At 42.1% G+C, this 17,857-nt stretch overlaps 1 long non-coding RNA gene across 1 annotated transcript; it reads right to left on the bottom strand.

Moving 5' to 3' along the window:
- Positions 1 to 1,929: 1,929 nt before the first annotated feature.
- On the bottom strand, positions 1,930 to 11,733 carry LOC135514620 (uncharacterized). Its single transcript, XR_010451707.1, has 3 exons — positions 4,302 to 11,733; positions 4,002 to 4,142; positions 1,930 to 3,839 (listed from the first exon to the last, which is right to left on the bottom strand). It is a non-coding gene; the product is annotated as an uncharacterized LOC135514620 (long non-coding RNA).
- Positions 11,734 to 17,857: the final 6,124 nt, after the last annotated feature.

Genomic DNA, 17,857 nt, shown 5'->3' with positions numbered 1-17,857 from the left:
CTATCCTTGATATGATCCTGTTATTTGTCACATGCTACACATGCAGATATGTGTGTCCATGCATCTATCAATCCAATGTTATCATGATTTGTTATTAGTGATATTATACTTAGTAATCCACAATGACCTGGTGATGTAACAGTCTAATAATTACAATGTCTTCCACATTCCTACAGATACCTTGTACTGGAGATTCCTTCAAAACGATTGGCCTACTGGCCATCTGGGACTGCCTCCTGGGGGAATTCAGGTGTGTGAAGGCTACCTGTGTTCTGCAAAACATCATGAGGATGGACACGAGGAGCAGGAGGGGATCTGCAGCTCGACACCGTGTGTCAGAGAAGCAATCTCCTGCTCTGCAGGATGTTTCAAGGATGGGGTCCAACTGCTCAGCAAGAGGCAATCCGTGTGCGGGAGGTCTTCACCTACTTCTTTGAAGAGCGTGCTGTTCAATGGCAACACCATAGCCTACACTTAGCACAACCAAAGGCTCTTTTAAGAGCCATTCACATTGCAGTAAGAGTATTCTTCCATTTACTTAGCTATGTCAACTGAAGTTATTCAATTCCCAGTTTTTCTCCCTTTTATTTCTACTTCAATTAGACGCCCTATAACCGACACCTACACACTCATGTATCAATCTGATTGATGGATTGTGTTGTGCAGTAAGCAGGCTCTGGTGTATAACTGTGGCTCCTTCCGCCTTCAAAGAATGGGCTAGAGGGCCAACACTTCATTATTTCTATAACTACGCTATATTGTTTGTCCTCGTGTGTCCGTTCATGTTTTTCAGCATAAAGTATTCTGCAGCCACTTCATGTGGTGGGGACACCAGGTGAGGCCACACACACAGATTCCTGTTCAACTCTTTCTTTAACTACCTTCTCCTTCACTTCATCCCCATCTCATCTTCTCCCTAAATCCTCTAGGTTATATCAGCTGTGTCGGGGGAACCCCTCCCATATCTCAACTGGCTACATAGAGGGCACAGCATGATCAGAGGTGAGATCACTCGGTCAGGTCAACATATTATTAAAGAGATGCTTTACATTGAAATAGAGATGCAGTAGTCCCAGAGTTAATGATCCAAGGTCAGTTTTGCATTTCACCTCCTGATTATTATGACTAACAATGTTAGAATAAAAAATAAAAACAATGCTTAAACATGCTCTCTCTCTCCATGTCTCTCGTCTGTTTTGATGTGAGAGAGGATACCAACCCTCAGTCCCATCATTGCCACCTCACCCGCTTTTAAGATAACCTTCGGGCCGACTAGAAACACTATGTAATTGTGATGAACTGAGAGAATTGTTGGGTAGCACTGATTCATTAATCTTATGCTGCCTTCCCTGCTCCTATGTTCTTACCTCTTTCACTTTGTCTTTTACACCTCGTCTTTCTGCCCTCTGTTTTTATAATGCACAACAGATGTGCATTGAAGTACAGACTAAACTTGTATTTATAACACTTGGATAATGATCCTGTTTATCAGATCAATGCAGATGAAGGAAATTAGATATTGAGATGAACCGGTTTTAGAGTATTTACATGATGCATAGGAAGTGTAGTGTACTGTTTAAAAAAATATATATTTCTGTATATGAATTACAAATCAGCCTTTAACTAGTTAAATACTGTTTCTAGTCTATTAGTTACAATGTGTAACCATTGATGTCCCAGGACCAAGATTGGTAAAAACTGTTGAAGTGTATAATTGTAATACATACATGCAGACGCAGTATCATTCAAAGACTGGAATTTGATACTCCTGGTATTGGATATGACCTGAACTGCACCTTTATTTGCTAAGGTAGAGTACATGATCAGTGAATATATTAAATGTACAGGCTACAATGTGGGGATGCTTGATAATACCTACATGTATATACCTTTCAGATCTGCCAATCATTCCACCACTGTCTGACAGCTTACCCAGAAGACACTGGGCCTATCAAGACTGACAAAGCAGAGATGGGTGGCTGACAAGGAAAAATAAATAAAACATGCACTCACACACATTATCCACAATGTAAATAAGTTGTAAAGACTTGTTTATTTAATGATCGCACCATTTTATTTTAGGATTGGAGATATCTACGCCTTCATATCCATTCTCAAGATCTATGAAATCAAAGTGTGATTGATAATATTGTAAAAGACTATGGCTTAATGTGTGCTTTCCCTCTCACATACACCCAATGTAAATAAATTGTAATACATTTTATGTATGTGTAGGTTTATCATTAATAACTGACACAATTCTATAATGAATACATATTAGAATAATACAGTTGAAGTCGGACATTTACATACACCTTAGCCAAATACATTTAAACTGTTTCACAATTCCTGACATTTAATCCTAGTAAAAATTCCCTGTCTTAGGTAGGTTAGGATCACCACTTTATTTTAAGAATGTGAAATGTCAGAATAATAGTAGAGAATGATTTATTTCATCACATTCCCAGTGGGTCAGAAGTTTACATACACTCAATTAGTAGGGTATCTGACCTAAAACATTTTTACTATAATTAAATGTCAGGAATAGTGAAAAACTGAGTTTAAATGTATTTAGCTAAGGTATGTAAACTTCCGACTTCAACTGTAGATACTTTTGTACCGGTTTCCTCCAACATCTTCACAAGGTTCTTTGTTATTGTTGTTTATGGTGGTTTTGGAGCCGTGGCTTCTTCCTTTCTGAGCGGCCTTTCAGGCTATGTCAATATAGGACTCGTTTTACTGTGGATATAGATACTTTTGCATCTGTTTCCTCCAGAATCTTCACAAGGTCCTTTGTTGTTCTGGGATTGATTTGCACTTTTCCCACCAAAGTACGTTCATCTCCAGGAGACAGAACGCGTCTCCTTCCTGAGCGGTATGACGGCTGCATGGTCCCATGGTGTTTATACTTGTGTACTTACTTAATCAAGTAGTGCACCAAGGAGAGATCAAACCGTGTCTCAAAAGCAGCAGAAAAGGTCAAATAAGGTCACCAAAATTTCCGTTACGCCTATACAAGACTGGCCCCCGCGTGGGTTAACTGCCTTGTTCAGGGGCAGAACAACTTCTTTACCGTGGAACAGTAATCCCCGAGCTGACAACGCTCTAAACCACTAGGCCACCTGCACTTATAACCAGGTGTAGCAGGGTTCACTCCATGGTGCTGAAAAAGCTCTGCTGTTTATGTAGGCGCTAACAGTTTGTGCTCACTGTTATAGTGCAATTAATGTATTGTTTAGTGTTGTGGCTTTGCTGCATGCATCTAAAACATGTTGATTTTTTTTTTTGTCGCACCAAGATTTACATGCTAAAATCACCAGTCTGTGGGTGTCATGGAGTAGGCTGATTATCCCATTTAATTGACCCAAGATCCATAGATTAAAAGACTGAATTGTGAGGTAATTTCCCCCTGTTAAAGTCCCACAAGAGCTATGACGCTAATATTTGTGAAAACTCTTCACAGTTGTGTTCTGTCAGTGAAGGCTGGTGACTTGAAACATTGAGGAGGATGGGAGACCGACGGTATAGGCACGGAATGCACAGAGATGAAAATGTGTTTCAAAAATCAAAGACTTTTAGCCTAAAGCATTTAATAAACACATTTACAGTACAATATTATGGGGAATGTGAATGAGAGGGCTACTTACACAGTGTTGGGAATGGATCACAGCAGTGATTGAATGAGGGTATGAGGCATGAGTTGGGGAGTTCAGAGGCTTGACCTCAGTGCAGGACAGTGGTTGAGGTGTTCATAGTCTTCATTACAGGACAGGTTCATCATGGATGGATGGTGTTGGAGAAGAGCTCAAATCTTCCACTGAGAACAGGACAGGATTTGACTGGGAAGACAAAACACAATACACCACACAATTAGACAAAAGAGCTAAGAATGAGTTAGTCCAAGAGAGGAGTAAAATCATTGATGTGTAATAATGTGATCATGTTTGTGTGTGTGATTGACTCTACATACAGTAATGAGAGAAAATTATAGGGGCACTCACAGTACTTGGAGAGGAAACATTCAGTGTGCCAGTTGATGAACGGGCACATGTGACATGGCTTCAGTTTATGTCAGGAGACAGTTGACAATGGTAGAGGAGTGGAGGGGTCATCACCTCTTGATCAGGGAAGAGGGAACTTAGCTGTAAATACAAATAGCAGATGCATTCCATTACAGCTGCATCATCGTAGGTTTGGGCAATGAGTTTCTCCAAATTCAAAATTACAATGCTTGTCTTTCATAATTTGGTCAGATAACAAGTATTTGATAACCTGCAAAATCGGCAGTGTTTCCTACTTACAAAGCATGTAGAGGTCTGTAATTTTTATCATAGGTACACTTCAACTGTGAGAGACGGAATCTAAAACAAAAATCCAGAAAATCACATTGTATGATTTTTAAGTAATTAATTTGCATTTTATTGCATGACATAAGTATTTGATCACCTACCAACCAGTAAGAATTCCAGCTCTCACAGACCTGTTAGTTTTTCTTTAAGTAGCCCTCCTGTTCTCCACTCATTACCTGTATAAAAGACACCTGTCCACACACTCAATCACACAGACTCCAACCTCTCCACAATGGCCAAGACCAGAGAGCTGTGTAAGGACATCAGGGTTAAATTGTAGACCTGCACAAGGCTGGGATGGGCTACAGGATAATAGGCAAGCAGCTTGGTGAGAAGGCAACAACTGTTGGAGGAATTATTAGAAAATGGAAGAAGTTCAAGATGAGGGTCAATCATCCTCGGTCTGGGGCTCCATGCAAGATCTCACCTCGTGGGGCATCTATGATCATGAGGAAGGTGAGGGATCAGCCCAGAACTACATGGCAGGACCTGGTCAATAACCTGGAGAGAGCTGGGACTCAAAGAAAACCATTATTAACACACTACGCCATCATGGATTAAAATCCTGCAGCCTACGCAGGGTCCCCGTGCTCAAGCAGAGTTTAACTTTTTGCCTAAAATGTAATTTAAGGTGCTCGAAAGCATTTTACTATCATTCTTTAAGTAATTTATCGTTTCTTCTTTTAATTCAGTTTAGTCGCATGATTTCTCAATTTACAGTACGTTTGCCAATCGGTTGTACAGCCAGACATATTTTCCATCTCTTTTTCCTCATCCCTCTCAACCATACACGTTTTCATTGTCTTAATGGGTGCATCAAATCAAATCAAATTTATTTATATAGCCCTTCGTACATCAGCTGATATCTCAAAGTGCTGTACAGAAACCCAGCCTAAAACACCAAACAGCAAGCAATGCAGGTGTAGAAGCACGGTGGCTAGGAAAAACTCCTTAGAAAGGCCAAAACCTAGGAAGAAACCTAGAGAGGAACCAGGTTATGTGGAGTGGCCAGTCCTCTTCTGGCTGTGCCGGGTGGAGATTATAACAGAACATGGCCAAGATGTTCAAATGTTCATAAATGACCAGGTTGATTGATAACCTGAACCAGGTTGCAGGTACTAGTTACAGTTTGAAGCTCTCTCGAGTGGGCATCCTAATGAAAGCCAGTCAATATTTAAAATCAGAAAGTATACCGCTGTATTGATATCACATACACTATCAAGAATTTCACACGTTATCCAGATACTAACTCTTAGCACTTGGCAGCAGCTTCCTACCAGAATGGGCTTTAGGTGAGGCATTTGAACCTGTAGCCATATTACTTCAACAGGAGATATTCTCTAAGCTTTACCACGATGTGGTTCTAAATATAGACCGCAACACTTTCTGGCATTTCTGTCTTTACTGTAAATGTTATAACCTTCTAATGCTACCACTGTATCAAAGGTATTATCTAAGTGAGTTTCAGAAGTTGTCAGAATATGAATGTCATATGTTACTAGCAAATGGTTGATTTTGTGAAACTTGTTTCTTAAGCAACATATGTTAACTTCTTGGATATAGGGGGCGCTAATAAAAATGTTGGATGAAAAACGTGCCCGTTTTAAACAAGATATTTTGTCACGAAAAGATGCTCGACTATGCATATAATTGACAGCTTTGGAAAGAAAACACTGATGTTTCCAAAACTGCAAATATATTGTCTGTGAGTGCCACAGAACTGATGTTACAGAAAAAACCCAGATAAAAATCCAATCAGGAAGTGCCACATTTTTTGAAATCGCCTCATGCCAATGACTCCTTATATAGCTGTGAAGGAGCTAGGAGTCAGCTTACGTTTTCCACGTTTTCCCCAAGGTGTCTGCAGCATTGTGACGTATTTGTGGGCATATCATTGGAATATTGACCACAAGAGACTACATCTACCAGGTGGTCGCTTGGTGTCCTCCGTCACAATTATTGCGTAATCTCCAGCTGCAGTATTTTTCCGTTTGCTTCTGATGAGAAGCCAACTGCTACCACTGATAGATTATCGAATAGATATGTGAAAAACACCTTGAGGATTGATTCTAAACAACGTTTGCCATGTTTCTGTCGATATTATGGAGCTAATTTGGAAAAAAGTTCGCGTTGTAAGTGACTGCATTTTCCGGTATTTTTCTTAGCCAAACGTGATGAACAAAACGGAGCTATTTCGTCTACACAAATAATCTTTGGAAAAAATGAACATTTGCTATCTAACTAAGAGTCTCCTCATTGAAAACATCTGAAGTTCTTCAAAGGTAGATGATTTTATTTGAATGCTTTTCTTGTTTTTGTGAAAATGTTGCCTGCTGAATGCTAGGCTTAATGCTATGCTAGCTATCAATACTCTTACACAAATGCTTGTGTAGCTATGGTTGAAAAGCATATTTTGAAAATCTGAGATGACAGTGTTGTTAACAAAATGCTAAGCATGTGAGCCAATATATTGATTTCATTTCATTTGCGATTTTCATGAATAGGAAACGTTGCGTTATGCTAATGAGCTTGAGGCTATTATTACGCTCCCGGATACGGGATTGCTCGACGCTAGAGGTTGACCTGGGCTATTTGTAACACTTTTCTGGGATGCTTGATTATTTTTATTGCTTTCTGGGAAGCTTAGCAGAGGTAGACATGCTCGGGTTATTTTTGATAGTGCAGGGTGGGCTGCACAAAGTAGACTTCCTACTAGGGCACACCACCTCAGTGCTAATAATATTACTCTGGTTCATCGGCATATGCTTACTGCATACAGTAGCTTTAGGATCAGCATAGGCATTCCGGGCAGGAAGAGGGACATATCTATTATGTTAACATCCCAGGTGCATATTTTTCCAAGGCACTACCCAATCTTGGGGGTTCGGATGATAACATGGTTCAGCTCCTCCAAGTCTACAAAGCGCGTCTGCAGTGAGAGAATGCCAAAAAAGTGGAGATTAAAAGCTGGACTCCTGAAGTCCTCCAAGACTGTTTTGAGTCCACTGACTGGGAGGCCCTGATAGACAGCGCCGATGACCTGGAAGAGGCAGCGGATACCGTCTCTGAGTACACCCACTCTGTGAGGATCTCGTTATTCCCAAAAAGAAATTTATTATCTTTCCCAATAATAACCAGTGGGTAACTCGGGAATTAAAAGAGCTCCTCGCCCAGAAAAAAAGATGTTTAAATCAGGTTGCAATAAAGAGGAAAGGAAAAAATATTCAGAGGCAAAGGAGTGCAAGGCAGCATACAAAGACAAATTAGAAAACCTTTTCAAGGACAAGGACAGTAGGAAAGCCTGGAAAGGGCTACAACCCAAAGAGACATTATGACTGTCGAAAATGACCTTGCTTTGCAAATTATTTGAACAGTTTCCATTGTAGGTTTGACATGTGTGATTTTACATCGCAGCAGAAAGTGGCCTTGGACAGTATAGACAGCATACCAGCTGTTGATATACTGATTTCTGTGAATGATGTCAAGCAATACTTTCAACTTTCAACCCAGGAAAATCATATGGTCCAGATGGCGTCAGCAGCAAGGCACTTCAGGCATGCTCAGACCAGCTCGCATTACCATTCCAGAAGCTGTTCCAGCGGTCACTGAACACTGGGATAATTCCAGACTTATGGAAGAAGTCACTGATTTTCTTAATACCTAAAAACAACAGACCAAAAGAAAATAAAGATTTACACGCTGTAGCCCTGACATCTGTACCTATGAAATGTTTTGAAAAAGATTATTCCAAAACAAATTCTCCTCCGGTCTCTCATCCCAATTAGACTCAAATCAATTTGCATACCGTGCCTCCAGGGGTGTTGATGCGTTACTGGTAATGCTGAACAATAACAACATTTAGAGAAGGCAAATAGCCTAGTGAAAAATTTATTAATTGACTTCAGTAGCACGTTTAACATCATCCAATCCCACTGGTATATAAACTCATGAATTTGGCTGTCAACTCAACTGATCAAGTGGATAAATAACTTCCTTGTGAACCGTACTCAACAAATGAAGTTTAACTCCGGCATCTCTACATCTAGAATGTTGAATACGGAAGCCCCTCGAGGTTGGGTACTTTCACCGATACTGTACACTAACGATTGTCAAGCCTCTGATGCAGCCCAGAAGTTATTTTTTTTAAATATGCAGATGACACCGCTATTGTGGGTTTCCTCCACCCAGACCAAGCCTCTCTTCATGGTCTTGATAAACAAACGGCAAAATGCATCCAGTGTGTGCAGATAACTTTCTTGAAATAAATTTTAACGTTTCTGGCGCAGGCGTTCTGCTAGTGACCCACCTCGACAACATCCGGTGAAATTGCATAGCGCGAAATTCAAATTACAGAAACAGTCATATTTAACATTCATGAAAATACAAGTGTCATACATCAGATAAAAGCTTCACTTCTTGTTAATCCAGCCGCTGTGTCAGATTTCAAAAAGGCTTTACGGCGAAAGCACACCATGCGATTATCTGAGGACAGCGCCCAGCACACAAAAGCATTAAAAACATTTTTCAACCAGGCAGATGTCAGAAAGTCAGAAATAACAAAAAATAAATGCCTTCCCTTTGAAGATCTTCTTCTGTTGGCACTCCGAAAGGTGCCAGCTACATCACAAATGGTCCTTTTGTTGATAAAGTCCTTCTTTATATCCCCAAAAACTCAGTTTAGCTGATGCGCTTTATTCAATAATCCACCAGTTTCCCTCCTTCAAAATGCATAATACATACAAAATGGATCCCAAACGTTACCAATAAACTTCTCCAAACAAGTCAAACAACGTTTATAATCAAACCTCAGGTACCATAATACGTAAATAAACAATACAATTTCAGACGGAGAATCGTTATTGTCTTTACCAGAGACAAAGAACGCAACTCTCATCTTCGCGCATGAAAACACTACAGCCAAAATGGAAGCTAAAGACTGTTGACATCCAATCAAATGTATTTATATAGCCCTTCATACATCAGCTGATATCTCAAAGTGCTGTACAGAAACCCAGCCTAAAACCCCAAACAGCAAGCAATGCAGGTGTAGAAGCACAGTGGCTAGGAAAAACTCCCTAGAAACACCAAAACCTAGAGAGGAACCAGGCTTCTTCCTAGGTTATGTGGGGTGGCCAGTCCTCTTCTGGCTGTGCCAGGTGGAGATTATAACAGAACATGGCCAAGATGTTCAAATGTTCCTAAATGACCAGCATGGTCAAATAATAATAATCACAGGCAGAACAGTTGAAACTGGAGGTGGACTGGGGACAGCAAGGAGTCATCACATCAGGTAGTCCTGAGGCATGGTCCTAGGGCTCAGGTCAGGCAGACCAGTTGAAACTGGAGCAGCAGCACGGCCAGGTGGACTGGGGACAGCAAGAAGTCATCATGTCAGGTAGTCCTGAGGCATGGTCCTAGGGCTCAGGTCCTCTGAGAGAGAGAAAGAGAGAATTAGAGATACTTAAATTCACATAGGACACCGGATAGGACAGGAGAAGTGCTCCAGATATAACAAACTGACCCTAGCACCCCGACACATAAACTACTGCAGCATAAATACTGGAGGCTGAGACAGGAGGGGTCAGGAGACACTGTGGCCTCATCTGATGACACCCCGGACAGGGCCAAACAGGAAGGATATAACCCCACCCACTTTGCCAAAGCCCAGCCCCCACACCACTAGAGGGATATCTTCAACCACCAACTTACCATCCTTACCATCCTAACCATCCTAAGACACGGCTGAGTATAGCCCACAAAGATCTCCGCCAAGGCACAACCCAAGGGCGGGCACCAACCCAGACAGGAAGATCACATCAGTGACCCAACCTTAGTAAGCCAGTGACTCAGCCCCTGTAATAGGGTTAGAGGCAGAGAATCCCAGTGGAAAGAGGGGAACCAGCCAGGCAGAGACAGCAAAGGCGGTTTGTTGCTCCAGAGCCTTTCCGTTCACCTTCACACTCCTGGACCAGACTACACTCAATCATATGACCCACTGAAGAGATGAGTCTTCAGTAAAGACTTAAAGGTTGAGACCGAGTTTGCGTCTCTCACATGGGTAGGCAGACCATTCCTTAAAAATTGAGCTCTATAGGAGAAAGCCCTGCCTCCAGCTGTTTGCTTAGAAATTCTAGGGACAATTAGGAGGCCTGCGTCTTGTGACCGTAGCGTACGTGTAGGTATGTACAAGAGGACCAAATCAGATAGATAGGTAGGAGCAAGCCCATGTAATGCTTTGTAGGTTAGCAGTAAAACCTTGAAATCAGTCCTTGCCTTGACAGAAAGCCAGTGTTGGGAGGCTAGTACTGGAGTAATATGATCACATTTTTTTGGCTCTAGTCAGGATTCTAGCAGCCGTATTTAGCACTAACTGAAGTTTATTTAGTGCTTTATCCGGGTAGCCGGAAAGTAGAGCATTGCAGTAGTCTAACCTAGAAGTGACAAAAGCAAGGATACATTTTTCTGCATCATTTTTGGACAGAAAGTTTCTGATTTTTGCAATGTTACGCAGATGGAAAAAAGCTGTTTTTGAAACACACTTGATATGTTCTTCAAAAGAGAGATCAGGGTCCAGAGTAACGCCGAGGTCCTTCACAATTTTATCTGAGACGACTGTATAACCATTAAGATTAATTGTCAGATTCAACAGAAGATCTCTTTGTTTCTTGGGACCTAGAACAAGCATCTCTGTTTTGTCCGAGTTTAAAAGTAGAACGTTTGCAGCCATCCACTTCCTTATGTCTGAAACACATGCTTCTAGCGAGGGCAATTTTGGGGCTTCACCATGTTTCATTGAAATGTACAGCTTGTGTGTCATCCGCATAGCAGTGAAAGTTAACATTATGTTTTCGACTGACATCCCCAAGAGGTAAAATATATAGTGAAAACAATAGTGGTCCTAAAACGGAACCCTGAGGAGCACCAAAATTTACAGTTGATTTGTCAGAGGACAAACCATTCACAGAGACAAACTGATATCTTTCCGACAGATAAGATCTAAACCAGGCCAGAACTTGTCCGTGTAGACCAATTTGGGTTTCCAATCTTTCCAAAAGAATGTGGTGATCGATGGTATCAAAAGCAGCACTAAGCAGCACCATATTTTCTGGGTCAAGGTTTGGCTTTTACAAGAGAGGCTTTATTACTGCCACTTTTCGTGAGTTTGGTACACATCCGGTGGATAGAGAGCCGTTTATTATGTTCAACATAGGTGGGCCAAGCACAGGAAGCAGCTCTTTCAGTAGATTAGTTGGAATAGGGTCCAGTATGCAGCTTGTAGGTTTAGAGGCCATGATTATTTTCATCATTGTGTCAAGAGATATAGTACTAAAACACTTGAGTGTCTCTCTTGATCCTAGGTCCTGGCAGAGTTGTGCAGACTCAGGACAACTGAGCTTTGAAGGAATACGCAGATTTAAAGAGGAGTCCGTAATTTGCTTTCTAATAATTATGATCTTTTCCTCAAAGAAGTTCATGAATTTATTACTGCTGAAGTGAAAGCCATCCGCTCTTGGGGAATGCTGCTTTTTAGTTAGCTTTGCGCCAGTATCAAAAAGGAATTTCGGATTGTTCTTATTTTCCTCAATTAAGTTGGAAAAATAGGATGATCGAGCAGCAGTAAGGGCTCTTCGATATTGCACGGTACTGTCTTTCCAAGCTCGTCGGAAGACTTCCAGTTTGGTGAGGTGCAAATTTCCGTTCCAATTTTCTGGAAGCTTGCTTCAGAGCTCTGGTATTTTCTGTATACCAGGGAGCTAGTTTCTTATGCGAAATGTTTTTAGTTTTTAGGGGTGCAACTGCATCTAGGGTATTGCGCAAGGTTAAATTGAGTTTCTCAGTTTGGTGGTTAACTGATTTTTGTCCTCTGGCGTCCTTGGGTAGACAGAGGGAGTCTGGAAGGACATCAAGGTATCTTTGTGTTGTCTGAATTTATAGCATGGCTTTTGATGTTCCTTGGTTGGGGTCTGAGCAGATTATTTGTTGTAATTGCAAACGTAAAAAAATGGTGATCTGATAGTCCAGGATTATGAGGAAAAACATTAAGATCCACAACATTTATTCCATGGGACAAAACTAGGTCCAGAGTATGACTGTGACAGTGAGTAGGTCCAGAGACATGTTGGACAAAACCCACTGAGTTGATGATGGCTCCGAAAGCCTTTTGGAGTGGGTCTGTGGACTTTTCCATGTGAATATTAAAGTCACCAAAGATTAGAATATTATCTGCTATGACTACAAGGTCCGACAGTAATTCAGGGAACTCAATGAGGAACGCTGTATATGGCCCAGGAGGCCTGTAAACAGTAGCTATAAAAAGTGATTGAGTTGGCTGCATAGATTTAATGACTAGAAGCTCAAAAGACGAAAACATCTTTTTTTTTTTGTAAATTGAAATTTGCTATCGTAAATGTTAGCAACACCTCCGCCTTTATGGGATGCACGGGGGATATGGTCACTAGTGTAGCCAAGACGTGAGGCCTCATTTAACACAGTAAATTCATCAGGCTTAAGCCATGTTTCAGTCAGGCCAATCACATCAAGATAATGATCAGTGATTAGTTCATTGACTATAATTGCCTTTGAAGTAAGGGATCTAACATTAAGTAGCCCTATTTTGAGATGTGCGGTATCATGATCTCTTTCAATAATGACAGGAATGGAGGAGGTCTTTATCCTAGTAAGATTGCTAAGGCAAACACCGCCATGTTTAGTTTTGCACAACCTCGGTCGAGGCACAGACACGGTCTCAATGGGGATAGCTGAGCTGACTACACTGACTGTGCTAGTGGCAGACTCCACTATGCTGGCAGGCTGGCTAACAGCCTGCTGCCTGCACCCTATTTCATTGTGGAGCTAGAGGAGTTAGAGCCCTGTCTATGTTGGTAGATAAGATGAGAGCACCCATCCTGCTAGGATGGAGTCCGTCACTCCTCAGCAGGTCAGGCTTGGTCCTGTTTGTGGGTGAGTCCCAGAAAGAGGGCCAATTATCTACAAATTCTATCTTTTGGAAGGGGCAGAAAACAGTTTAGTAGCCCTGCCCCCTGGTAAACAGTGTATGATCGCTGGATGATTCGTTTTAAGTCTAATACTGCGGGTAATGGAGTCGCCAATGACTAGAGTTTTCAATTTGTCAGAGCTAATGGTGGGAAGCTTCGGCGTCTCAGACCCCGTAACGGGAGGAGTAGAGACAAGATAAGGCTTGGACTCTGACTCTGACTCGTTGCTTAAATGGGGAAAACCGGTTGAAAGTTTGTCAGCTGAATGAGCGACACCAGTTGAGCATTCCTACAGCATTTCCCCCCAGAAACCGTGAAAAAGTTGTCCGGCTGCGGGGACCGTGTGAGGGGATTTATACTAACGTTACTATCTGTACTTACTGGTGGCACAGACGCTGTTTCATCCTTTTCTATACTGAAATTACCCTTGCCTAACGATTGCGTCTGAAGCTGGGCTTGTAGCATAGCTATCCTCGCCGTAAGGCGATCGCTCTCCTGTATATTATGAGTACAGTGACTGCAATTAGAAGGAATCATGTTAATGTTACTACTTCGCTTCGGCTGTTGGAGGTCCTGACGAACCATGTCCAGATAAAGCGTCCGGAGTGAAAAAGTTGAATGGAAAAAAACAAAAATTGAGGGGAAATAAATATATATAAACGGTAATTAAAAAGTAAAAACAGTAAAGTTGTCAGGTAGCAAAGTAAGGTTGGCAACAAAACGCACAGCAACACGTAAACAAATCTCATCTAGTGGAAGCCCTAGGAACTGCAATCTGGGAGGTTTTCCCTTCATATTAAACATCACAGCCATTGGAAACAGTGGTGGGCTGAATGTCTTTTTCTGGATGGTTTGTCCTCAGGTTTTCGCCTGCCATATCAGTTCTGTTAAAAAAGGTTAATAACCTTTTAAATGTTTTTCATGATTTTGTTTGCGGGGCGCTGTCCTCAGATAATCGCATGGTGTACTTTCGCCGGAAAGCCTTTTTGAAATCTGACACAGCGGCTGGATTAACAAGGAGTTAAGCTTTATTTTGATGCATGACACTTGTATTTTCATGAATGTTAAATATTTATATTTCTGTCATTTGAAATTCACACTCTGCAATTTCACCGGATGTTGTCGAGCTGGGTCGCTAGCAGAACGCCTGCTACAGAAAGGTTAAGAAAACAAAAGAGATGGAAATCGATTTCAAATTGAACAAAGCTCCACTACCCCCTACAAAGATCAATGGGGAATCAGTCGATAGTGACCACATATAAGTACCTGGGAATCGAAACTGAAATTTAATGACTGTGCCTTTACAAAGGTAAAGTAGTTGCAACAGATCCATTTTTTTTCATGCAAACTGAACCATTTTAAATGTTGACCGCTATATCTTACAAATGTTCTATAAATCTGTCCTGCAGAGTGTGCTGTCCTTTGGTCTGATATGCGAGTTCATAAACATGCGAGTGCAAGTCCAAGTCAAGCTTCAGCGCTTAAAGATGGCGGGAAGGATAATTGGTATACATCAAGAATCAGCCACCAACAAAACTTGAAAGCATTTTACAGAACAGCACTCATCCCCTTCACTCAAAATTCAGTCACAGCAGCAGCCGGATACGTTGTGGGGAAAGAGACTTCTTCAAAAGGAAATTTAAACAGAAAAGGGGACTCTTGATTCCAACAGCCAATAGGCTGTATAACAAATAGTCTGTTCGTCCCTCAAGTATACAGCATATTGCACTTTCACTTTAACCTCTCTGGCCCACCCGACGAGCTTGCGTCCCACCTTGCCAACAATAAATGCAAATGCGCTACGCCAAATGCTAATAGCACTCGTTAAAACTCAAACGTTCATTAAAACTCACATGCAGGGTACTCAATTCAAGCTACACTTGTTGTGAATCGAGCCAATGAGTCAGATTTGTAAAAAGCTTTTCGGCAAAAGCATGAGTAGCTATTATCTGATAGCATGCAACACCCCGAAATACCAGAAGGGGACATAAACAAAGGAATTAGCGTAGACGGCGCTACACAAAACGCAGAAATAAAATATAAAACATTCATTACCTTTGACGAGCTTCTTTGTTGGCACTCCTATATGTCCCATAAACATCACAATTGGGTCTTTTTTTCGATTAAATCGGTCCTTGTATACCCAAAATGTCCATTTATGAAGACCGTCAGATCCAGGAAAAACACAGTTTTTAAACGCAACGTTATTTTTTTTTATTAAAAAAGTTGCCTATAAACTTTGACAAAACACTTCAAACTACTTCTGTAATCCAACTTTAGGTATTAGTAAACGTTAATAAATGATCAAATTGATCACGGAGAGATCTGTATTCAATAGGCACAAGTTTGAAAAACGTAGCCAACTTTTCCGGTTCCATTTTTCACAGCTGTGGACCTGACGGTTGATGATATTACTAGTTTATCGAGCGTTTCCTGCATTGCATATAATCGATGCGGTGGGCATTCGCGAAAAAGAACTGTGATTGCTCCAACATGTACCTAAACATCAATGTCTTTCTTAAAATCAATACACAGAAGTATATATTTTTAAACCTGCATATTTAGCTAAAAGAAAGGTTAGCAGGCAATATTAACCAGGTGAAATTGTGTGACTTCTCTTGCGTTCATTGCAAGCAGAGTCAGGGTATCTGCAACAGTTTGGGCCGCCAGGATGCCCCCAGGTGGTTAGGGTAGGAAACAACATCTCCACCCCGCTGATCCTCAACACTGGGGCCCCACAAGGGTGCGTTCTCAGCCCCCAAACTGTACTCCCTGTTCACCCATGACTGCGTGGCCATGCACGCCTCCAATTCAATCATCAAGTTTGCAGACAACACTAGAGAGGTAGGGTTGATTACCAACAACGATGAGACGGTCTACAGGGAGGTGAGGGCCCTCGGAGTGTGGTGTCAGGAAAATAACCTCACACTCAACGTCAACAAAATAAAGGAGATGATCATGGACTTCAGGAAACAGCAGAGGGAGCACCCCCCTATCCACAATGATTGGGACAGTAGTGGAGAAGGTGGAAAGTTAAGTTACACAGAGTAAACATCACTGACAAACTGAAATGGTCCACCCACACAGACAGCGTGGTGAAGGCCCAACAGTACCTCTTCAACTTCAGGAGGCTGAAGAAATTTGGCTTGTCACCAAAAACACACAAACTTTTACAGATGCACAATCGAGAGCATCCTGTCGGGATGTATCACCACCTGGTAAGGCAACTGCTCTGCCCACAACCGTAAGGCTCTTCAGAGGGTATTGAAGTCTGCACAACGCATCACTGGGGGGCAAACTACCTGCCCTCCAGGACACCTCCACCACCCGATGTCACAGGAAAGCCAAAAAGATCATCAAGGACAACAACCACCCGAGCCACTGCAGGTTCACCCCGCTATCATCCAGAAAGAGAGGTCAGTACAGGTGCACCAAAGCTCGGACCGAGAGACTGAAAAACAGCTTCTATCTCAAGGCATTCAGACTGAGAGCATCAGAAACCACCGGCCTAAGGAGGGAAACGTGAAAAGGGGTGAGATCCGGTTGTTAGTGGGGCGCTGTAATCGGTACGTTACCTCATTTAGCCTCCGGGTCAATGAATGGCCCCACAAACTGGGAGCTCAGCTCCGGAACCAGAACCACTCGTCCACCACAGGGGCTTCAGTCTAGCTCGGGGTCCACAGGACCAGGGCTGGCTGGTAGCCCAGGACACACTGGAAGGGAGACAACCCAGTGGATGAGTGACGGAGTAAAAGTAGGTCACTTCTCTTCCAGTTCAGTGGTGTGACAGGAGTACTGGCACTTGTAACACCACTGAACTGGAAGAGAAGTGTACTCAGTTCAGCTCCAAAGGGCAAATACACTCCCTGTTTTCTCTTGTTATTAACAGAGACTATCTCTTCTCTCCACATGGGAGTTCACCTCAAAACTCCTCACCTACCACTTTCTCAGCACCAATCTAAATTCAGCACCATACGGTATACAATCACTGGTCAGTTTATTAGGTACAGCACCCCGTTCACAAAAATGTATCACTCCTACAGACAGTGAGTCGATTGGCCATGGCTTGATATAAAAAGCATGCAGACAGGAATTCAGCTACTGTTTGATAAAATGGGCAAAACGAGTGACAGGCCCACCGGATCTAGTATCTCAGAAACGGCTGCGCTCCAGGGCTTTTCATGCACAACAGTGTCTAGGGTTTACAGAGAATGGTGTGACGACAAAAAAAACATAAGCGGCATTCCTGTGGGTGAAAACAGTTTTTTGATGAGGTTGTAGGAGAATGGCAATAATTGTGCAAGCTAACAGGCAGGCAGACAAATAACAGCGCAGTACAACAGTGGTGTGCAGAACGGCATCTCGGAACACACAACTTGTTGGTCCTTGTCAAGGATGGGCTATTGCAGCAGATGACCACACCGTGTCCCACTCCTATCAGCTAAAAACAACAAGAAGCGGCTCCAGTGGGCATCACCAACACTGGACAATGAGGAGTGGGAAAATATTGCC

Source organism: Oncorhynchus masou, chromosome 26 (assembly GCF_036934945.1).
Source record: "Oncorhynchus masou masou isolate Uvic2021 chromosome 26, UVic_Omas_1.1, whole genome shotgun sequence".
Classification (NCBI taxonomy): Eukaryota; Metazoa; Chordata; class Actinopteri; order Salmoniformes; family Salmonidae; genus Oncorhynchus; species Oncorhynchus masou.
Note: the sequence above shows the minus strand (reverse complement) of the source record. Positions and strands in the feature narration are given on the sequence as shown.